The following is a 20809-nucleotide window of genomic DNA, read 5'->3' on the forward strand; positions in this document are numbered from 1 at the left end:
CCAGGAAATGCCTGTTACACCTAAATGCTGCCAAAACGGGCAACTCTTGTGGACTGGTCCATCGATCGACTGCCTCTGGAGACCTGGCTTCAATTACGCTATAATCATATCTAGATAACGACTCTTAAACCTGGACTGAATTTCTTCATCTCTGCATGTAACAAATTAAGCATATTTGTATTCAATCACGGAGATATCAAAGCTCAGCTCTCATAAAAGCCTGGTTAAAATGAAGAATAAAAGAAGGGAAGTTTTCTATCGGTGGAACAAACTACTTAGTTCTAGAAGACTCACTTCAACTGCATGGACAAGCTTCATTCACTTGCATTTATTGAGCGCTGAGTGCAGAGCACTGTACTAAGCGCTTGGAAAGTACAATTCAGCACCAATTGTTAGTAGCTTACTATGTGCCAAGCACTGTTCTAAGCACTGGGGTAGATACAGGGGAATCAGGTTGTCCCAAGTGGGACTGGCAGTCTTCATCTCCATTTTATAGGTGAGATACCTGAGGCACAGAGAAGGAAAGTGACTTGTCCAAGGTCACACAGCAGACAAGTGGCAGAGCCAACGTTCTCTGACTCCCAATGCCATGCTCATTCCACTAAGCCACCCTGCTGCTCCCTAACCAGGCCCAACCTTCCATTTGTTCCTGTCTTTTGATCTCTCACCCTTCCTGAAGACTGAGGGAGGAAGGCACAGGGCATGTCCCATATTTTTTCAGGCATTTTCTTTTTTTTTCTGACCCCTAATAATAATAATAATAATAATAATGTTGGTATTTGTTAAGCGCTTACTATGTGCAGAGCACTGTTCTAAGCGCTGGGTGAGATACAGGGTAATCGGGTTGTCCCACTTGAGGCTCACAGTTAATCCCCGTTTTACAGATGAGGTAACTGAGGGACCGAGAAGTTAAGTGACTAGCCCAAAGTCACACAGCTGATAAGTGGCAGAGCCTGAATTCGAACCCATGTCTTAATAATAATTATGGTATTTAAGTATTTGCTGTGTGCAAGGCACTGTACTAAGCCCTAGACTGGATATAAGTAAATTGGGTTGGACACAGTACCTGCCCCACGTGGGGGCTTACAGTCTCAATCCCCATTTTACAAATGAGGCAACTGAGTCAAAGAAGAGTGAAGTGACTTGCTCAAGATTTCACAGCAGACAAGCAGTGGACCTGGGATTAGAACCTAGATCCTTCTGACTCACAGGCCTGTGCTGTATCCACTATGCCATGCTGCTTCACCTAATGAGGTTCTGGTTCTGTGGGTGGTGGAGGGAGATATAATCATAGGGCCACACTCTTCAGGAACAGTGGATTTGGAAAGCAACTGTTTAAAGAAAATAAGATTTCTCTTCCAACTTATTAAAAACCTTATTCCTTCCTAGACCTACTAGACCAAATGAAATAGAATTTGAAAATGCCCAATCTGCTTGTAGGCCATGAAAACTAAACCTCTAAGGGACTTGAAATGACTCTTGTCAGGGTCCTGACTGTCCAGTATTTGACACCATGGAGTTCCAGGTGTCCAACCCACAGGCAAATGAAGACACAGTTCTTCTGTGGTTTGGAAATTGCCCAACTGAATAATCCCACTATTTATTTTCAGGGCTATTAAAGCTTTAGGAGTTCCTTTTGTGCAATAATTTATCTGTGACAGTGATTGATTGTTATTTGGGATTGATTCACAGCAGGGTTACCATATAAGGAAAGTGTAGCATACCAATAAGGTGGGCTGGTGTTTTAAGTATGGGCCATGTTTTTGCTCATTTTCTAATTAACAGGTGTAGGGATAACAGCCATGTCTGAACACTGTGAGAGTTGCATTCTAACTAAAATATGTATAATTACAGACAAATTCACTCTATTTCCTCTCAACACTAACTGCGCATGGGTAGTTTGCTAACAAATTTAACATTGGACTAGGAGTCAAAAAACCTGAGTTTGGTCCTCTCTGCCACAAATTCATGGGGTGAGCTGGGGAAAATGGAAGAACCTTGCTTATCCTAAATGATGATCATGATGATAATGGTATTTGTTAAGCACATACTATGTGTCAAGCACTGTATGAACCACTTGTGGAGAAATAAGGTAATCGGATTGGACCCAGTCCCTGTCCCATATGGGCCCCACAGTTTGAAAAGGAGGAAGAACGTGTATGGAATCACTGTTTTATAGATGAGGAAATTCAGGTACAGAGAAGTTAAGTAACTTCAGGTCACACATCGGACAAGAAAAAGAGCTGGGATTTGAACGCAGGTCCCTAGGTCTCTTTGTTTTCAAAGTGGAGTAATATTATTACTTCCTGTTCTCTGAACTAGTCATGCTATAAGCAAAATCATAAGTATGGGCATGTTTTGCTTGTTTAGAATGAAAGGTGCTATGTAAATCCAAAAGGAGGTTGAAACAGTGACTCTTTACTATCATTTAGGGGCTATTTTCTAAGAGGCAATGTGGAGATCCATTCATCCAGCCAGCTGCCTCTAGTACAAAACATTTATTACTCTGTAATTGTTTTTGGTCTGCTCAGAACAGCTGTAGCTGTGTGAAGTTCTCCATTTTTTGAGAGTTTAGAGTAGACTGCCTCACTTTAGGGAGTAGGTCATTCACTCATGCAGCAGTGGAAACAAATGCTATCTTCTCTCTGAATTCACAGTAAACTTTGGAGATATGCCATGTCAGAAAGCTAATGCAAATGAGGAATTAGAGATTGAATAAGAAGTGGAAAATGGGCAGTGGACACATTTGAAGGGCTTTTTATATTGGAATGTATTTATTTTAAATGTATACATTGCAAATGGAAGGCTTCTATGGGGGTTGGATAATTTCAGTGTAAATAGGAGTGTTCATAAAATTGTGGTGTGAAAATATATTTGATGGTTACTCGTCATCAGCATTTAGTTTGGAGAGTGCCTAACCATATGGCATTTCCCTCTTGGCCAAAAGGTCAACTATTATTTTGAGAATAGGAGCATCCGGGCCCAGGTTAAACACAAGCCAGAGAAAGAAAGATGCAGGCAGGGAATGCACCAATCTATGGTATTTTATTGCACTCTTATCCTGTGCAGAGCACTGTACTAAGCACTTGGGGAAAGTATAATACAACAAAGTTGGTAGACATGAAATCAGCCCATGGTCTACAAGGAGAGACAGACATTAAAATAAATTACAGTTGGGGGAAATAGTTTTATAAGGACTTGTACATAGCTGCTGTGGGGCTGGGGTGTGTATCAAAATGTTTAAGGGATACGTAGCCAAGTGCAGAGGCAATGGAGAGGATAGGGCAGGTCGGGGAAATAAAGGTTTATTAAAAGAAGGCCCCTTGAGGCAGAGCCATAGAAACAAAGCCAGAGTTTGTCAGACAAATCTGGATAGGTTGGAGTCAGAAACAGAGAAAAGATGCAATTGTTGCCAGGATTTACATGGGACGGACTGACACACAGCCAGTTCTGGCTTCATCCTGGTCTATTTTCCCCTGAAGAAGTGAGTCCAGACAGAGGTGGCACTGGGTAGGAAGAGAGGGAGAGAAGGGTGACTAGTGTGAAGTGAATCTGTTAATCTGAGCCTGCAGAGTGGTTTCCTACAGATGCTGTCCACAGAGATAGTCTTCTTCATTGCATGTATTATTTAGATTTTTCAATTTTTTAAATGATAATGCTTACTGTGTGCCAGGCACTGTACCAAGGACTGGGGTAGATACAAAGCTAATCAAATTGGACATTGTCCCTGAACCACATGGCACTCACAGTCTTAAACCCCATTTTATGATGAAGTAACTGAGGCCCAGAGAAGTTGTGACTTGCCCCAAGGTCACGCAGCAGAGAAGTAGTGGAGCTTGTATTAAAACCCAGGTCCTTCTGAACTACCAGGTCCATGCTCTATCCACTAGGCCATGTTGCTTCTCTCATTTAGATATCTTAGATCAGGCATCCTCTGTCATGATGGACTATTTCTTACCAATCTCTATAAGTATGATGATAACGATGATTCTCTATTATTCTGACTCTTGTTGTCATGACTTTGTAATGACACCATAGCTACTACAGCCCAAGTCTCCTTAATGTGAAGTTTTGTGAGAATGCAAATCCTATATTTTAGGTGAACTGGGTAAATCAGGCCACTGTCTCTGTTACCGAATTGTACATTCCAAGTGCTTAGTACAGTGCTCTGCACATAGTAGGCACTCAATAAATACTATTGAATGAATGGATGCTTATAGACAGCTGTAAAGCATGGCATAGTGGATACAGCATAGGCCTAGGAGTCAGAAGGTCATGGATTCTAATCCTGTCTCTGCCACTTGTCTGGTGGGTGACCTTGAGCAAGCCACTTCACTTCTCTGTGCCTCATTTCCCCCATCTGTATAATGGGGACTGAGACTGTGAGCCCCATGTGGGATAAGGACCGTGTCCAACCCGATTTGCTTGTACCCACCCCAGCACTTAGTATAGTGCCTGGCACTTAATAAGCACTTAACAGATACATCAATTATTATTATTATTTAGATTATTTACCTTGGTACATCTACCACTCACTGGAAGACTATCTCTACAGGAAGAAGCACAGTTAAAATGGATCTCTGGGATCATTTGACTGGAGCAGAAGATGATCCTTCTGCCTCATTAGGCTGATGTTGGTGGTCTCTTTTTCTAATCACTTTGCGTATTCCTAGCTGGGAGGTAGAAGGAAAGGTTAATTAGGGTCTCGTGATTGTATTTATGCAGAGGGATAGCAAGTGAGAATTGACAAAGGTAAGAAAAATAAATTTGCTCCCAGTGGAACAAGATGGCCTCCAGTTGGTAGAAATTCTTGGCAATGTTTGGTATGTATTGTACCCTCTATTAACAGATCAAGAGAAGAAGCTTTGGGTATTCATCACAAGTTTGTATCTCTGTAGTTAGAGAACAACAAAGATGCATAGTGTGGACTTTTCAAATATATTTAAGCTACCAATTGAGAATAAACTATAGTTTTCTATTGACAGTTGGGACACTGGGATCCCCAGTGCCACTTTGAATCACGACGCTGTGAACATTTGCTCTTACCCATACATTTCTTTGACTAACAATTAAGATTTGCTTCGATGAAGCTTGTGGCAAAAAAAATAAAACAATCCTCACTTTGTAATTAAGCATCTGTTCCCAGTTTTGAGAATAGGAAACACATTATCAATCCAACTGGGAGGATGTGTCTGTGGGTGTGTATGTGTTTATGAAAATTGCTATAAAAGTATATCTGGGGGTGATGGTTTTAATGGAGAATAACTTCTCAAATGCTGCTAAACTGATCTTATCTTGTAGGTTATTTCCGGTAGAAGGTCTTAAAGGAAAACAATGTAAAGGGAATTGTCCAGTTAATGTTATGTGCTAAACCCAGGTTGAGATAGAATGTTACCAATTTGGACACAGTCCTTGTCCACATGTGCTTTATGCTCTATTTTATCCCCATTTTACAGATAAGGGAACCGAGGTCCAGGTAGGTTGTCATTTGTCCAAAGTCCAAGTGGGAAGCAGCACGTCCTAGTGGAAAGAGCATGGGCCTGGGAGTCAGAGGACCTGGGTTCTAATCCTAGCTCTTCCACTTGTCTGCTGTGTGACCTTGGACAAGTCACTTAATATACCTGTGCCTCTGTTTCTTCATCTGTAAAATGGGCATAAAGACTGTGAGCCCTACAGGGGACAGGGACTGTGTCCAACCTGCCTAACTTGTATCGGTCCCAACTCTTAGTACAGTGCCTGGTACATAGGAAACACTCAACAAATACCATTATCATTACTTTTATTGTTATTATTAATTAAGCAGTCTAATAGCAGATCTAAAGACTCAAATGGTTCTCCTGGCTCCTTGTCCTATGTTCTTTTCTCTAAGCATGTAGACTCCTGGGGAGGTTATTTATTGTATGTTTGCATCTCTTTAGGGTATTTTACACCCCCTCCTTAAATCATAAGCTTCTTAAGGCAGTGACCCATTTTTTTTTTTACTTCTTTAGAGGTTTGCTTAGGGTCAAGTACACCTTTCTGCATGCATCCGAGACAATACATTTCATAACGTTTTAGATAAGAACCCCAGGTTAAATAAATAAACATCAGTGATATAACAAGTAGCTGAGGAAAAAATAAATGTTTTTGAAGAGTAATTTTAATTTACAGAATGTTTTAGCATTTTCATTGCTTACTGTATTACACCATTATTTTAGCACTTACAGTTTCCTCATTTCTGAGGACCAAACCTCAGAATCTCTCTATAGTTAAGTGAAAACATTAAAGCAAAGAGGAAATTCATCAAAATAATCAGTGATTTTGTCTTCTTGAAAAAACTGAACACCAAGGGGCTCAAAAAACAGTATTGTTTTTAATATTTTTTTTCAATTGAAGTACTGCTGGTAAGAGTAGTTGGGACTTTAAAATGTTATCTTTTGTAAGTGTTCTTTACAAAAATGGCATCCAACTAAAGTCCTGAGATTTGTGAAGCTACAAAATTCAAATTTTTCGCAACCTCCCCTGAATTTTTCCTAAGTTTTTATTGTCTCTCCACACCAGCATTTTTCCAAATCTCTAATAATGCAGTCCACTTCTCTGTGAGATAACTGACACTTGGTGTTATTGAAAAACTAACCATGTAAAATTAGGCTGTTCCTGCTAATGGTCTTTAATTATAACTGTGACATCTTGTCAGCACTGGTTGTGCCAACCAATTTAGATTAAAATGTTAAAATAAATACTTAAAGAACATATTGATCATAAATAGAAACTGACAGATCTGTGTGCTTCCAGGCTGTCATTAATAATCTTAATTAATAATCTCCAGCATTTAGCACTTTTCACCTTCATCATAGGGTACCTTTATATGAAGTGAGTCTAGACTGTAAGATCCCGCTGCAGATTGTAAACTTGTTGAGGGCCAGGAACATGTCTATCAACTCTGTTTTATTGCATTCTCCCAAGTGCTCAGTAAAGTGTTCTGCACACTATAATTGCTCAATAAATGCGATTAATATCAAATAGAACCTGCAGTAGGGGTGAGACATAGAAATCACTGTTTTGCAATGTCCTCTGACTTGTGTAAACCCCCACTGGGAATTATCGTCAATCCTAGAATTAGAGTTTAATTTTCTTGCAAGTGGGGAAGGGCCCATTATGTCAGTAGGTCAGTCAATCAATCATATTTGTGGAGGGCTTACAGTTTGAAGAGCACTGTTCTAAGGACATATAGAGTATAATGTAACAGAGTTGGTAGACCCATTCCCTCCCACAACGAGTATAGAGTCTAGAGGGGGAGACAGATGTTAATATAAATAAATTATGGATATTGTTATTAATGTTGTGGGGCTGAGGGAAGGGGATACAAATCTATCCAGAGGGAATAGTAGATGAGGAAATGAGGGCCTAGTCTTAGAAGACCCCTTGGAGGAGATGTGCCTTCCAAAAGACTCTGAAGGTGAAGAGAGTGATTGTCAGATATGAAATGGGAGGGTGTTCCAGAGCAGAGGCAGGATGTAGTGAGACAAGTATCTTAGCGCTGAGATGATAATGATAATAATAATAATATTGAATAGAATTATTACTGTGAAATTTGTTAAGAGCTTACCATGTTCTAAGCACTATACTAAGCACTGGAGTCTACAAGAAAACCAGGTTGAATAAAATCCCTGATCCTCTTGAGGCTCATGTATAAGTAGAAGAGAGAACAGGAATTGAATCCCCCTTACAAATGAGGAAATGAGGTCGAGAGAAGTTATGTGACATGCCCAAGGTCCTCTGACCTCCTTGCTTGTACTCCTTCCACTAGCCACCCTTTTCCAAGATACTTTTTCAATGACAAAGCTCTATTCTCTAATTATGTCTGTAGGTTTCTTGTTCTATGAAAGGAGGTGATTTCTTATCAGTGTTTTTCTCCCCACCCTCTCTCCTCAAATATCCTTTATTAAGCACATACTGCGTACCAAAACATTGTGCTAAGCACTAGGGAAGATAATCCTGACAGAAAAAAGTCCCAGTCCCACACAGGGCTCTCAGACTAAGAATTGATTTATACATTTCATTAAAGGAGAATTGTGGGAGTATGGGAGTAAGGTTCATTTCTAATTTTGAATGTTTTTTCCTTCATAGCCCTTGTCATTTTAAATGACTTCTGGAAAGATGCTCCAATCAATTGGTGGTGTTTACTGAGTGCTTAATTTTTTTATGGTACTTGTTAAACTAAGCTATGGGGTAGATAGAAGCTAATCAAGTTGGACACGGTCCCTAGCCCACATGGTGTTCACAGTCTTAATCCTCATTTTACAAATGAGGTAACTGAGGCTTACTCTTCTCAGGGTTGCACCTGTAGAGTTTCCAGTAGTCTATCAGTCTCGACTATGGAGGAAGAGTCAAGCAGAGGCATATCCATTTCATTCCAACCTTGGGCAGTGGCTAGCTAGTGGCAGGCAATCTGCTACAAGTTAAAACTCACCTGTGTTGGTCGGCAGTGGCATGGGAGAGAGTCGAGAGGGGAGACTCAAGTTTACTGCGTGGAGGGAGACATTGGTAAGCCACTCAATATTTTTACCAAGAAAGCTCTATGGATACACTACCATAACGATTGCAGATGGAGGTGGGGCGCTCTGGGAGAGATGTGCCCATGGCATCGCTCTGGGTCGGAGATGATTCAACAGCATAAGACAAGACAACTGAGGCTCAGAGAAATGAAATGACTTGCCCAAGGTCACACAGCAGAGAAGTGGCAAATCCAGGTCCTTCCGGCACTCTATCCACTAGGCCACACTACATCTCTTATTGGATACAGAGTAGACAGCACTATACTAAACACTTGGGGAGTCCAATTGAACTGACAGATGCAATCTCTGCCCTGGAAGATTTTATAATCCAGTAGGGATACATTGTTGCCTCCATCTGTACTGCCTTTCTCTTCTTATTGTTCTATTCATTTTTTAAGGATCTCATTTGGGAGGGGAGTTCTGTATTTTAGGAGCTCTAGCTTTAATCTTGAGGGTGAGAGTTGTGAAGGTTTGGCAAGACTTTTCCCTGGGATAAAATGCAGCCAGAAGCCTCAGAGTACTCTTGAAGGCAGAGAAAAGAATGAAGGAATTAGGCAGGGAAGCTGACAGCTAAATTGTTGCGAGGTGATGGTTGGAGGGATTCTTAATCATGGGAGAGTGAAAGTCTGCTGAATTTGGACTTGCCCAAGGTGCTGTCATGCCTCAGAGCAGAATTCCTGAGAGAAGTCAGTGACTGGAGAAATAAGGAAAAAGTGTCAGAAATATAAGTGCTGTTTTTCCCCTGGAATTTTGGAGTAGGCTGTACTTTGGCTTGGAATAGAATATTTATGTTTGCTGAGCCAAGCCCCATCTGTTGAAAAGCAGAGGGGAAAGAAGGATGATTTATGACCAGCCTTAAAAATATTCTCATCAAATATAATAAGGTCATTGAAGGTTGTCTGTTTTAGCATAGGTAATGGAGCGTGAGTTCTAATACTGGCTCCTTGGTCATGTGCATGGATTTGATTACTCTCTCGCAATTTCCTTAACTAACTAAAAGTTTAATACCTGTTCTTTTTCTGCCTTAGACTGCGAGCCTCGTGTGAGATGGACTGTGTCCAACCTCTTTGATTTCTATCAAACCCAGTATTTATTACAGTGCTTGGTACATAGTAAATGCTTAACAAATATAATTAATAATATCATTAATAATCATAATAATGACAAATTCCCTCACAGAAGTGTGATGAAGTGAAACTGGTAAAAATGACCACATCATTCTTTATAACAGTAAACATAGTAATCAGATTCATTAGTGCCAGGTGTTTATTAGATCTATCTGAATTTTTCCATTTAATGTGACTTTTTCCCTTCTTCTTTAGCATTTTCTGCCTAACCCTTAACCTGCTTCCCTCTCCCTTGCAAATATTACCTTCAAACCTTTTACATTATCATTACTTGCTGGGAAAAGTCTCCAATTTGGTATACAGGCAGGATATGAATATCTCAGCAGTAAGCAGCTCTTCTCAAATTTGAATCAGCAGTTGGCCACATCAAACCCCTTAACCTTAATCACCACAATCGATTTGTGAACCAACTTGAAAAAAATTTGGTAGTTAGCTCAGTCCGGTGGCTTCAGTGAATAAAGTAGTATTTGAGCTAAGAATAAGTACCATGTCCCAGGTACACTTATGATCAGGGTTACATTTATTACTACCTCCTGCCAGGCTCAAAGTTCCCACATCAGCAAAACAATTTTGGCCCAAGGTCTGTTAAACGGCTATATTAAGTCAATAATTGGACTTGGGAGGAAAGTTACTTTGCAGTCGTCATCTGTGGAAAATTGAGTATTGGCCTTGCTGTCAGTGAGTTCTCCCCCAAGTATGTGTATCTTTTTGATACATCATAGCAGAACTGACTAAATGGCAGCTATTTTCTCTCAGAAGAAGCCAGATGATTCAGTGATCCTGTGAAGCCCAGTCAATGGGAAAACTTTGTACCATAAGGGTGGAGACTTAAAAAATAAATGTTTAGCAGAGTTAACTCCATTTGGGGTTCTTCCTTTTATCCATGGGGAGCATTTTCTTTAATCTCCTCCTTTAGCTTTTGATTTCAGTGTTGGGGAAAAAAAACTGCTGTTGTGGATTCAGAAAAGTGAGGAGGAGGGGGAAACTTATTCAAGCATTGCAAGCTGTTATAATCAGCATGTAAAATGTCTATCTTAATTCCCAAGAAATGCATTAATAATATGTAACAGTTAATAACCTATATTGCTTCTCAGCTATTGCTCATTAGCTAGAGCATTACAAGATGTACAGAAACATTGGTGAATCACACAGAATCAAACATCTCATTTTCTCATTTTTTTCCCATCTTTTCATTAATGCATATGCCAGAAAAGCTAAACATCTGATACTCTAATTGGATTTTGTGCAAGAGAAAATATCAAATTGGAAATGAGTAAACATTATCTTGCACCATTCTCTTCCAAGAAGAGGTTTTATTTAAAGTTCTAGTCTATATAATTATATATTTTTAAAAAGAAAGGTACTGTAAATACTGCCGTGCTGACATGAGACATGACACTATCCAGACACTTGGCAAATTCTGCCCTCAGTTGCTCATGTAGTACAGGACTTTGATGTGGCCAACTTCTGATTCAAATGTGAGAAGAGCACCTTACTGCTGAGATAATCATATCCTGCCTTGAGACCAAATTGGAGTATCCAAATGAATTTGCAAGGCATTTAGATAATTCTATATTAAATCTTCTCTATGGTGATGCAGACAGGTCAGAAGTAAAGAAATAAGCCTCCTCTTGTTTGTGCAGTTCTTTATTTTTTTAAGATATTGAAGTTCTTATTATGAGCCAGGCACTCTACTAAGGACTGGTATAGATATAAGCTAATCAGGTTGGAAACAGCCCATGTCCCACGTGGGGCTCACGGTCTTATTCCTCAATTTATAGATGAGATAACTGAGGCACAGAGAAGCGAGTTGACTTGCCCAAGGTCACATAGACAAGAGGCAGAGTGGCGATTAGAGCCCAGATTATTATTTTCTGTCATTTGTTTTCCTTGGCTACTTGCACTTGGATCTATGACCTTTGGGCACTTGATATTTGCCCCATCCTCACTCCACAGCACATATCTTTGAATGATATAGCTTATATATATTAATATCTAAACTGTAAACTTGTGGTGGATAGGGAACATGTCTGCTAACTCTGTTGTATTGTGCTCTCCCAAGCACTTAGTACAGATAATAGGTGCTCAGTTAGGGAATGTGACTGTCTATTGTAGTATTGTACTCTCCCAAGCACTTAGTACAGTGTTCTGCACAGAGTAAGTGCTCAATAAATATGATTGAATGCAGGAGTAAATATCACTGATTAATTCAATGACTGATTGATATGAGGCTCTGTATTATGGACTTATATCCCAGATTTGCCCAGAATGTCCTTTTGACTTATGTGGAGAAAGGCAGTAACTGGTGCATGTGTAATTCCAGAAGAAATCTAATACCCAAATTATTAGGAGTAACTGTAGAGAAGTACATATCCCAATTATGTAATTTGGGAGAACGGAGTGACTTTTGAGTATGTGCTCTTTAAAATCAAGTTTCTCACCTTGGAGTGTCTTACAAAAGTTTTGAGTTACCCAAGAGAGCTAAATTGTGTTTGCTAGTGGCCATGATCTCTAAGCTCAGTGATTGTTCACTACTTACCCAACTCCCTGCCTCAAGGTAACACTATATAGTTATGTAATAAATAAATATATTTTAACTTGGTTGCTTTCCCCTACTTGTATTTTCGTGTCTGTCTCTTCCCCACCCAGACTGTAAACTTCTTGACAGGAGGGGCCCTGCCTACTAACTATACTGTATACTCTGCCAAGGATTTAGTTCATTACTTTGTAAAGAGGAAGTGCCCAAGAAACACTGTTGATTGATTAATTGGTGTGAATACAGAGATTTGACCTCCACCTCCTGGACCATTTTTCTGCTTTCTTTCCTTACTAGTTTTTAAGAACTTCATCAATTACAAATGTACAGCAAATTTTTTTTTCCTTTAGTTGAGTGATGAAGGTCATGGAGGGATCTTGGGATGATAAAACTTGAGAATTATGGTTTTAACCCTTTGGTTCCATGAAGGATCAACATCATTTTGAACTATGACCTGTATATCTGGTCAAGTCCTCCGAGACTGTAGGGTAAACTGCAGCACATTTTCCACCACCTCATCCATTTTCTAAGTGGTTTAAACTACCTTAATAGCCGTCCTTGTGACAAAGGGGACAGAGGACGGGGAGGGGGAGGTGGGACATTTGGTGAGCACCCTTCACACCTTTCCTTCCCACCTGCCTTCTCTAAATTGGTATTTATTAAGTGCTTACTATGTGCAGAGCACTGTTCTAGGCGCTGGGGTAGATACAGGGTAATCAGGTTGTCCCACATGAGGCTCACAGTTAATCCCCATTTTACAGATGAAGGAACTGAGGCACAGAGAAGTGAAGTCCCTCCTGGGCTTGGCACCTGGAGGAGTTGGGACAGCTACGGACATGGAGACACAGCAATTCCACTCCTCACACATCAGTCTTTTGGGGCACAGAGATAATGTGGCCCCGGCTCCCACCCACCCTACCAGGAGCAGTGGGCCTGGGGATGGAGAAGGACACAGATTTAGATTTTTCAGAAATAGAAATGGGAGGGATTTAAATATGATCTTAAATCAGATCCCATGTCATAAATTAACCCCTTCAACTTGGGAAGAAAGGTCAGATGGGGCCCTCAGGAAGACCTGCAATTCAAAATAGATGAAGCTTAGGCAGTTCACCCCTGTATCATGTACTTGTTCTAGAATCTGTGGCTAAAATATGTAAATTTTTGTTAAATGATTTTTTTTCTTAAGTAGGATAATCACATTAATTTTGTTGCTGTTAAGTTGTCTGTCTATTTTTAGAACTCTTTGAGAACTCCACTGTCAAGGTACAGGGAACACTTTGCCTTATTATATATAAAATATAGTGATATGGTTAATATTGGTATAACATTTTCTCAGATCTTCCTTGTAGAATACCTCTAATAGGCTAAATATAACTTTGACATGATGACACTCTTTTAGTATAGTTATTCTGAACTCCCCATAAGCAGACATGTTAAATGTGGCCCATGGAAAAGCCACATGAAGTGCATAAAATGTGATTACTGAGTAAAGTGAAATAAGCTCATCTCTAGGTACAGGCTTAGTGTCAGAAATAAATCTCCACAGAAACTCCATCACATCCAAGCCATAGCAAGGCCAAGGTTAAAACTGAAAAACACAGCAGATGAATTTACCTAAAGACTTGTGTCCCCTTGGTTTTGCTTTTGAGCTGATGGCTGTATCCTTCATGTTCCTCTTCAGGGACTGTGGGGAAGGTGAGGGCAGTGGAATGCAGATTGCAATGGAAGGAGACACTGGCATTTGAAAGAAATGACGGCCGTGAAACGAGATAGGAAATAAACCCCTACTTTCAGGAACACTTCTGAAGTTACCATCAGTGAAAGCCTAATTAAAACTTGGTTTTCAAAGTGACTTTGTGTCAAGGAGAAGGATAGATGTTGTGAAACAAACCATGTTACATGAAATTGTTTCCCAGAATGGGCTCATTTAAAAATGTATAGAACCTATGCTCTTGCTCCTCTTGGAAGGCCAGGAGAAATGGGTCTGAATTTGAATAAGCAATTCCCATAGTCATTGTAATCTTCAATGTTAGTTATTATGTAAACACTGTTATGACATATTGGGCGGGACTTCTCTCCTATATCCACCATGCTGGTAAATATCTGCCCCAATATTTTACCTGTGAAAAAAAAGGCTTTTGTTTCCTATTTTAAAATATTCCCAAATAAATCTTTGGTTTTTAGAGAGAGAATGCATACTTTTAACCCATATATTTTAAACAGGATGGTAAATAAATGTGCAGATGATTCTTTAAAGTTACATGTAGTATATTTAATATTTAATATCTGAATCTTTTATAAACCTGAACAACTAAAATATAGATTTTAAATACATAAGAGATTGCAACCAAATGACACATTTATCTCTGTTGGCAAGAGGAAGGCTACCAGTGTTTTTATGAGCATATTAATCCTCATTGGGAAAGATAAATGTGTTAGAATTCTGCAACCAATTATAAATGTGCTTTATGTGAAGTTACCTCTCTTAATTTTAGCAGTGTCTAAGTTTTACTTTGCACTTGGGGGAGGCAAGGCACCAGAATCATAACCTGTCATATACACCTACACACGTTGTTTGATGAATAATTAGTCTTGGAGGCACGTATCGGAGTTATCACCAGATAAACTTTAATCCTCTTCATTTGAAGAAAAAGTGTGGAGCCCATGCCAAATCATTGTTATCCACCCTTGAAAGTTCTGAAAGTCTGAAAGTTGCCATTAAGAGGCATTGTGACTCCATGGGGTGAAACAGTTTTTATATCAGCAGTTGGTGGGAATTGAAAACATAGCTGTTCAAATCCGTCAGTAGTATTTTTGAGCACTTATCGAGTGAAGGGCATTGTATTAAGCACTTAGTACAGTGCAATAGACTTGGTAGACATGATACCTATGCACAATAACTCATCAAAAAATGAATCTTGTTCCTAAGCTTTTCTGTCTCAATTTTCCCCATCATGAAGCTGGACTGAAGGAAACAAGTGATAGCTTCCTTTGTTCTGTAAGGTGCTTGATATTACTCTAGAAGAGCTCTGTAAATAATGAAAGGTATTGGATTTTGAATCCTGTGACTGTAGTTCCCCCTGAATCACCATCACAAAATAATAATAATGAGATGTTATTTAAGCACTTGGGATGCCAAGCACTATTCTAAGAACTGAGGTTGATGCAAGACAAGCAAGTCAGACACAATCCCTGTTCCATAAGGGGCTCACAGTCTAAGTAGGAGGAACTACAGATATTTAATCCCATTTTACAGATGAGGAAACTGAGGGACAAAGAAATTAAGTGACTTGCCCATAGTCACACAACAGGCGAGTGGTAGAGGTAAGATTAGAACCCAGGTACACTGGCACACAGGCCCTTGCTCTTTCCACTAGGCCATGCTCCTTCCCAAACACATAATTTTTAATGTGACTCTTTACATGTTCCCTTTCTCTGCCTTTCAGACCAACCTTCCAAGTGTTCCTCAGCCTTGATGTCTTTAGTTGGGCTCACCCAGTCTGGACAAACAAAGTCTGGGTCTGTAATCATATTATATTCATGAGTACAAATGTTATTGGTCAACTGAAGAAAGATTCATTTCAAGAAGGCAGAATGTGTATTTGGAGCAGAGCAAACTGTACAGGACAGGAGTACATGAGATCACGTCAGGGAATACCTACAGTGGCTGTAAATTCTAGTGGACTCTTGGAAGAGACATAGTATGAGGCTAGTGCAAAGTAATTCACCATGTTCTGAAGAGAAAATGGATGGATGCATGATTGTGGTGGTGGAGAATAGTGAACTGAAAGGAGAAATCAATTGGTCAGTCAGTCCATCATATTTATTGAATGCTTACTGTGTCCAGAGCACTGTATTAAGTGCTTGGGAGAATACAGTATAACAATATAACAGACACATTCCATGCCCAAAACAAGGTTACAATCTAGAGGGGGAGGCAGACATAAATGTAAATAAATGAGATTACAGATATGTACATAAGTGTTGCGGGGTCGGGATGGGGAATGCATGAAGAGAGCAAGTCAGAATGATGCAGAGGGAGTGGGAGATGAGGAAAGAAGGGCTTAGTTAGGGAAGGCTTCTTGGAGGAGATGTGTGCTGTGGATAAGGCTGTGAAGTTCGGGAGAGTAATTATCAGATATGAAGAGGGAGGGCTTTCCTGGCCAGAGGCAGGATGTGGGTGAGAGATGGGTGGCAAGATAGAAAAGATTGAAGTACAGTGAGAAGGTTAGCAGTAGAGGAGTGAAATGTGCAGGCTGCATTGTAATAATAATATGTTGGTATTTGTTAAGCGCTTACTATGTGCAGAGCACTGTTCTAAGAGCTGCGGTAGACACAGGGGAATCAGGTTGTCCCACGTGGGGCTCACAGTCTTCATCCCCATTTTACAGATGAGGGAACTGAGGCACAGAGAGGTTAAGTGACTTGCCCACAGTCAAACAGCTGACAAGTGGCAAGTCACTTAACTGCTCTGTGCCTCAGTTCCCTTATCTGTAAATTGGAAATAAAGACTGTGAGCCTCCTGTGGGACAACCTGATGACCCTGTATCTCCCGCAGTGCTTAGAACAGTGCTCTGAACATAGTAAGTACTTAGCAAATACCAATGTTGTAATAAAAACAGTAGTAAGGTGAATAGGAGCGGGCAAGGTGATTGTGTGTTTTAAAGTCAATGATGAAGAGTTTCTGTTTGATGCAGAGAAGTTTTTTTAAGGAGTGGGGAAAAATGGCCTGAATGTTTTTGTAGAAAAATGATCTGGGTAGCAGTGAAGGAAGGAGTGAAGAGGGGAGAGACGGGCGGCAGGGAGGTTAGCAAGGAGGGTAATTCAGTAATCAAGGAGAGATGGAATAAGTCACTTGACTTCTCTGGGCCTCAGTGACCTCATCTGTAAAATGGGGATGAAGACTGTGAGCCTCACGTGGGACAAGCTGTTGACCTTGTATCTACCCCAGCACTTAGAGCAGTGCTTTGCACATAGTAAGCGCTTAACAAATACCAAGATTATTATAAGTGCTTGGACTAATGTGGCAGTTGGGATGGAGAGGAAAGGAGGGGGGAATTTTAGCAGTGTTATGAAGGTTGATCTGACAGGATTTAGTAATGGTTTGAATATGTGCACTGTAACTCACTCTCCTAAGCACTTGAGAGTTTAATGAAACTGGTTGTATTCTGTAAAAATTTGGGGGGAATAAAAGAGTTATGTAAAAATCAAAGTATTATTCTGTGCCAATGATAGGAAATTATTTATTGCTATTTCCTTTAAACCTTTGAGTAAGATAGGGGAAATAAAACTGAATCATTTGAGCTGGACATGGTTTAGATTAGGAAATTTAAGTCCTATTGTGTTGAAAGCAGGTGAGTGTAATGTGGAGGGGATTCTCAATGGAACCTGAGTAGTCTTTTGGGTTCCAGAGAAGACAGGAAAAATGCCTGTGGGTCTCAGAGCAATGGTGTGAATATATGGAGAAACTGCAGATAAGAGTTTGGCAGTTTAAAGGCTATTAAGCAGTTTGTCCACCCTGATTTACATAAATACAGGTGGAGAGTTTGGCACTGGGTCCCATTATTATCTCATTTACTCATTTATGAGCCTCTCCTCATTCAATAGAGATGTCCTTATGACCTTTAGATTTTTTTAATAATAGTAATAATAATTATTGTACTTGCTAAACACTTACTAAGTGCCAAACACTGTTCGAAGAGCTGGGTTGGATTTTTCTTTTTTTACATGTTTGCCTTCTGGCACTTAATTTTTTGCTTTATTCTAATTATGTTGCTTGCTTTTGACAGACTGGAGGAGATGTTTTATTCAGCATATTTGGGGAAGGCTTTATGGAGAAAGTGGGCTTTAAAAGGAAGGAAGGAAGGAAGGAGAGGGTCAGCAGATGGAGAGAAAAAAGATAGTTTCCTCTCCTAACACAGACTTTTCACCGTATCTCACCTCCCCCTTTCAGGAAAAGATTACACAAAGTTTCCTGGAGAGTACAGAATACAGTCATAAAAGAGGCATTTAATCCAGATATATTGCCAGATTTTTGACCCTATCATTTTGCACTCTGTTTTTGAAATTCCCAGTACTGTGCCAAAGAAAATACCAGTTATACCACTCAAATGTTTCTAGTATATTAGTCAAACCATTTTGAAGAACCACCTTTTGCCCATGAACCCTACAGATATAATATGTCCTACTAGGTTCAGTACATTTTGAGTTTGTTTTTGTGCCAGAGGCTTTTTTGAAAAGCATCTGAAAGAACAGAAGTGGGACGCTGTCTAGTTTTCATTACTTCAGCCTTCCTTTTTAATCTTTCTGGGCTGAGGCGTTATCACTGACTTCACTTTAAGAAGTAAGATGCAAGAAATTCAAACCCAAAAGACTAAAATGTGCTCTGACCAGCCAGACATGAGGAAGGAGAATCAGTTCCCTGTTCTTATTAGGTTCCTCCAACATCTAATCCCAGCTCTGGATCACCTCCAAAATCTGCTTCCTCTGCTCCTGTGCTCATTCCGCAAAACGCTTTCACACTACAAAACACCAGGTCAACTCCAGCCACTTGAATTTCACCTCAGTTTGCAATGACTCTGCCTCTCTTCTGCTCAGAAACTTTATTCCTTCTCTTTCTTGAGCTCAATCTATCAGTCAATGGTATTTACTGAGCACCTAATGTGTGCAGTGCTCTGAACTAAGTGGTTGGGAGAGTACAATAGAATTTACAGACATGAAACCTACCTTCCAGGAGCTAATTTCCCCTTCCATTTGTTCAGGGTGTTTAACTTTCTCTTGAAGTTTCCAGTTTCCCCCTAACTTGTGCCAACTGCTTTGATGACAAATTCAAATCCATCAGGCTTTAGCTCCCCAAGGAATCCTCCTCCATCCCAGAAAACTCCCTCACATCCAACACATACTACATTTCATTTTCCTCAGGCATCTCTTAAATACAGATGAAATTGTCCACTTAGTTTCAAAATCTATCCCCTCTTCCCACGTTTCCTGTACCATCCTTTTTTCATCTACTAAACACTTGTGCCTCGTCTAATTCCCCCCCCCTAAGCATCAGCATCAGCCATTCAATCTCTGCTGGCTTCTTTCCCTTTTTCTTCAAATATACTCTTGTTCCTCTGTCTAAAAAGAAAAAAATCCTCTGGATCCCACTACATCTTTCGGCTATAGCCCTATCTCCTCCTATCCCTACCTAAACTCCGCAGAAGAGATGCAGACACCAACCACCTCCAATTTCTCTCCTCTCCATCTTTTGGCCCTTTACAGTACAATTTCCATCATCTTCACTCACCCAAGACTACTTTCCAGAATCCCTAATGACCTACTCCTTGCCAAATGTAAAGTACTCTCCCCTCTCCTAATTTTCCTTGGTCTGTTGCCGAACCATACTTTCCAAGCACTTAGTACAATGCTCTGCACTTAGTAAGCGCTCAATAAATACAATTGAATGAATGAATGAATAGTCTTTTGAGAGCTTTAACACTGTGGACCATGCACTCTTCTGGAAAGACCAACCAGTCTAGATTAAACTTAAACAATTCTCTCCAGTTTTTTTCCTCCTGTATCTTTGGCTTCTTTTTTTTTTTTTTTGGTCTTTCACTGACTCTGCTTTGTGCTTTCCACCCCTTTGTGATGAGTGTTCCTCAGAGGTCTGCTAAGGATCCCCTTCTCTTCTCACTTTATATTCATTCCCTTAACAAGAAAATCCTCTCCCACTGATTCAAGTACCATCTCTAAGCAAATGACTGCAAAATCAATCTCCCCAACTCTGACCTCTCTCCTTCACTGTACCCTTTAGAAATGGACAGAAAAAACTGTGTGTGATCCTCGATCTTATCATAAAATAAAATTGAGCCATAGAAGATATGCATAACCTTACAAATATGCACAAACCTTTTCTATTAGGTAGATTATTTTGGGAAAATAGGATATAATCTAACTCATTTCTTAAATTTAATGAGACCTTTTCTTTCCCAGAGTTCCAGACATGATACAGGTATTATGCTTGGGATAGGGGAAGAAGTAGGTTTGGTTGTCCAAATTTTAGAATTGGCCAAACTGAGTTACAGGAACCTTGGGTGACTTTTCCCAAGAACATCGATAGTTATTAATGGTAGCATAACTTTTACCTAAATCTTATAGCTCTTGGGCTATCATTATTATCATTATTAATATTATTTTTATTATTTTCCAGAGTTCTGAGGTTTTATGATGTCATTTTTCCATGTACTTCAGTTGAAAAGAGTAATCAAGAGAGCCCAATATCTTTTGGTTTTCAGAGAGATCATCCTTATTTGTGGAAAAAAATAATTGAACATTTCAAGAGGAATATCAACTATACTTTTCCCTTGGTAGAATGTGTACTGTCTGGTGAGGGGCAATTATCTCTACTTTGGAAAGGAGTGGGGAACTAGGGGAAAAACTGATAAATCAATTATTTTTGTTCCCTTCTCATGAATAGGGCTATTTGCTCCCTAGAGGAAACACTAAATCCTTCAACTAAGCTAAAGTTGATTGCCTTGCTGGAAACTAATTGTTGTTCTTTCATCTCATACTAAACATCTCTTTTATTCTCATCATGAAACCCTCTAGAACATTTTTTAAAATAGTGC

At 39.8% G+C, this 20809-nt stretch overlaps 1 protein-coding gene across 2 annotated transcripts in view; it reads left to right on the forward strand.

The window, feature by feature from the left end:
* The window catches only part of UNC5D (unc-5 netrin receptor D), a 532332-nt gene that overhangs the window by 226856 nt on the left and 284667 nt on the right, over positions 1-20809 (forward strand). The gene's annotated exons all lie outside the window — the stretch shown is intronic.

Source organism: Ornithorhynchus anatinus, chromosome 5 (genome assembly GCF_004115215.2).
Source record: "Ornithorhynchus anatinus isolate Pmale09 chromosome 5, mOrnAna1.pri.v4, whole genome shotgun sequence".
Classification (NCBI taxonomy): Eukaryota; Metazoa; Chordata; class Mammalia; order Monotremata; family Ornithorhynchidae; genus Ornithorhynchus; species Ornithorhynchus anatinus.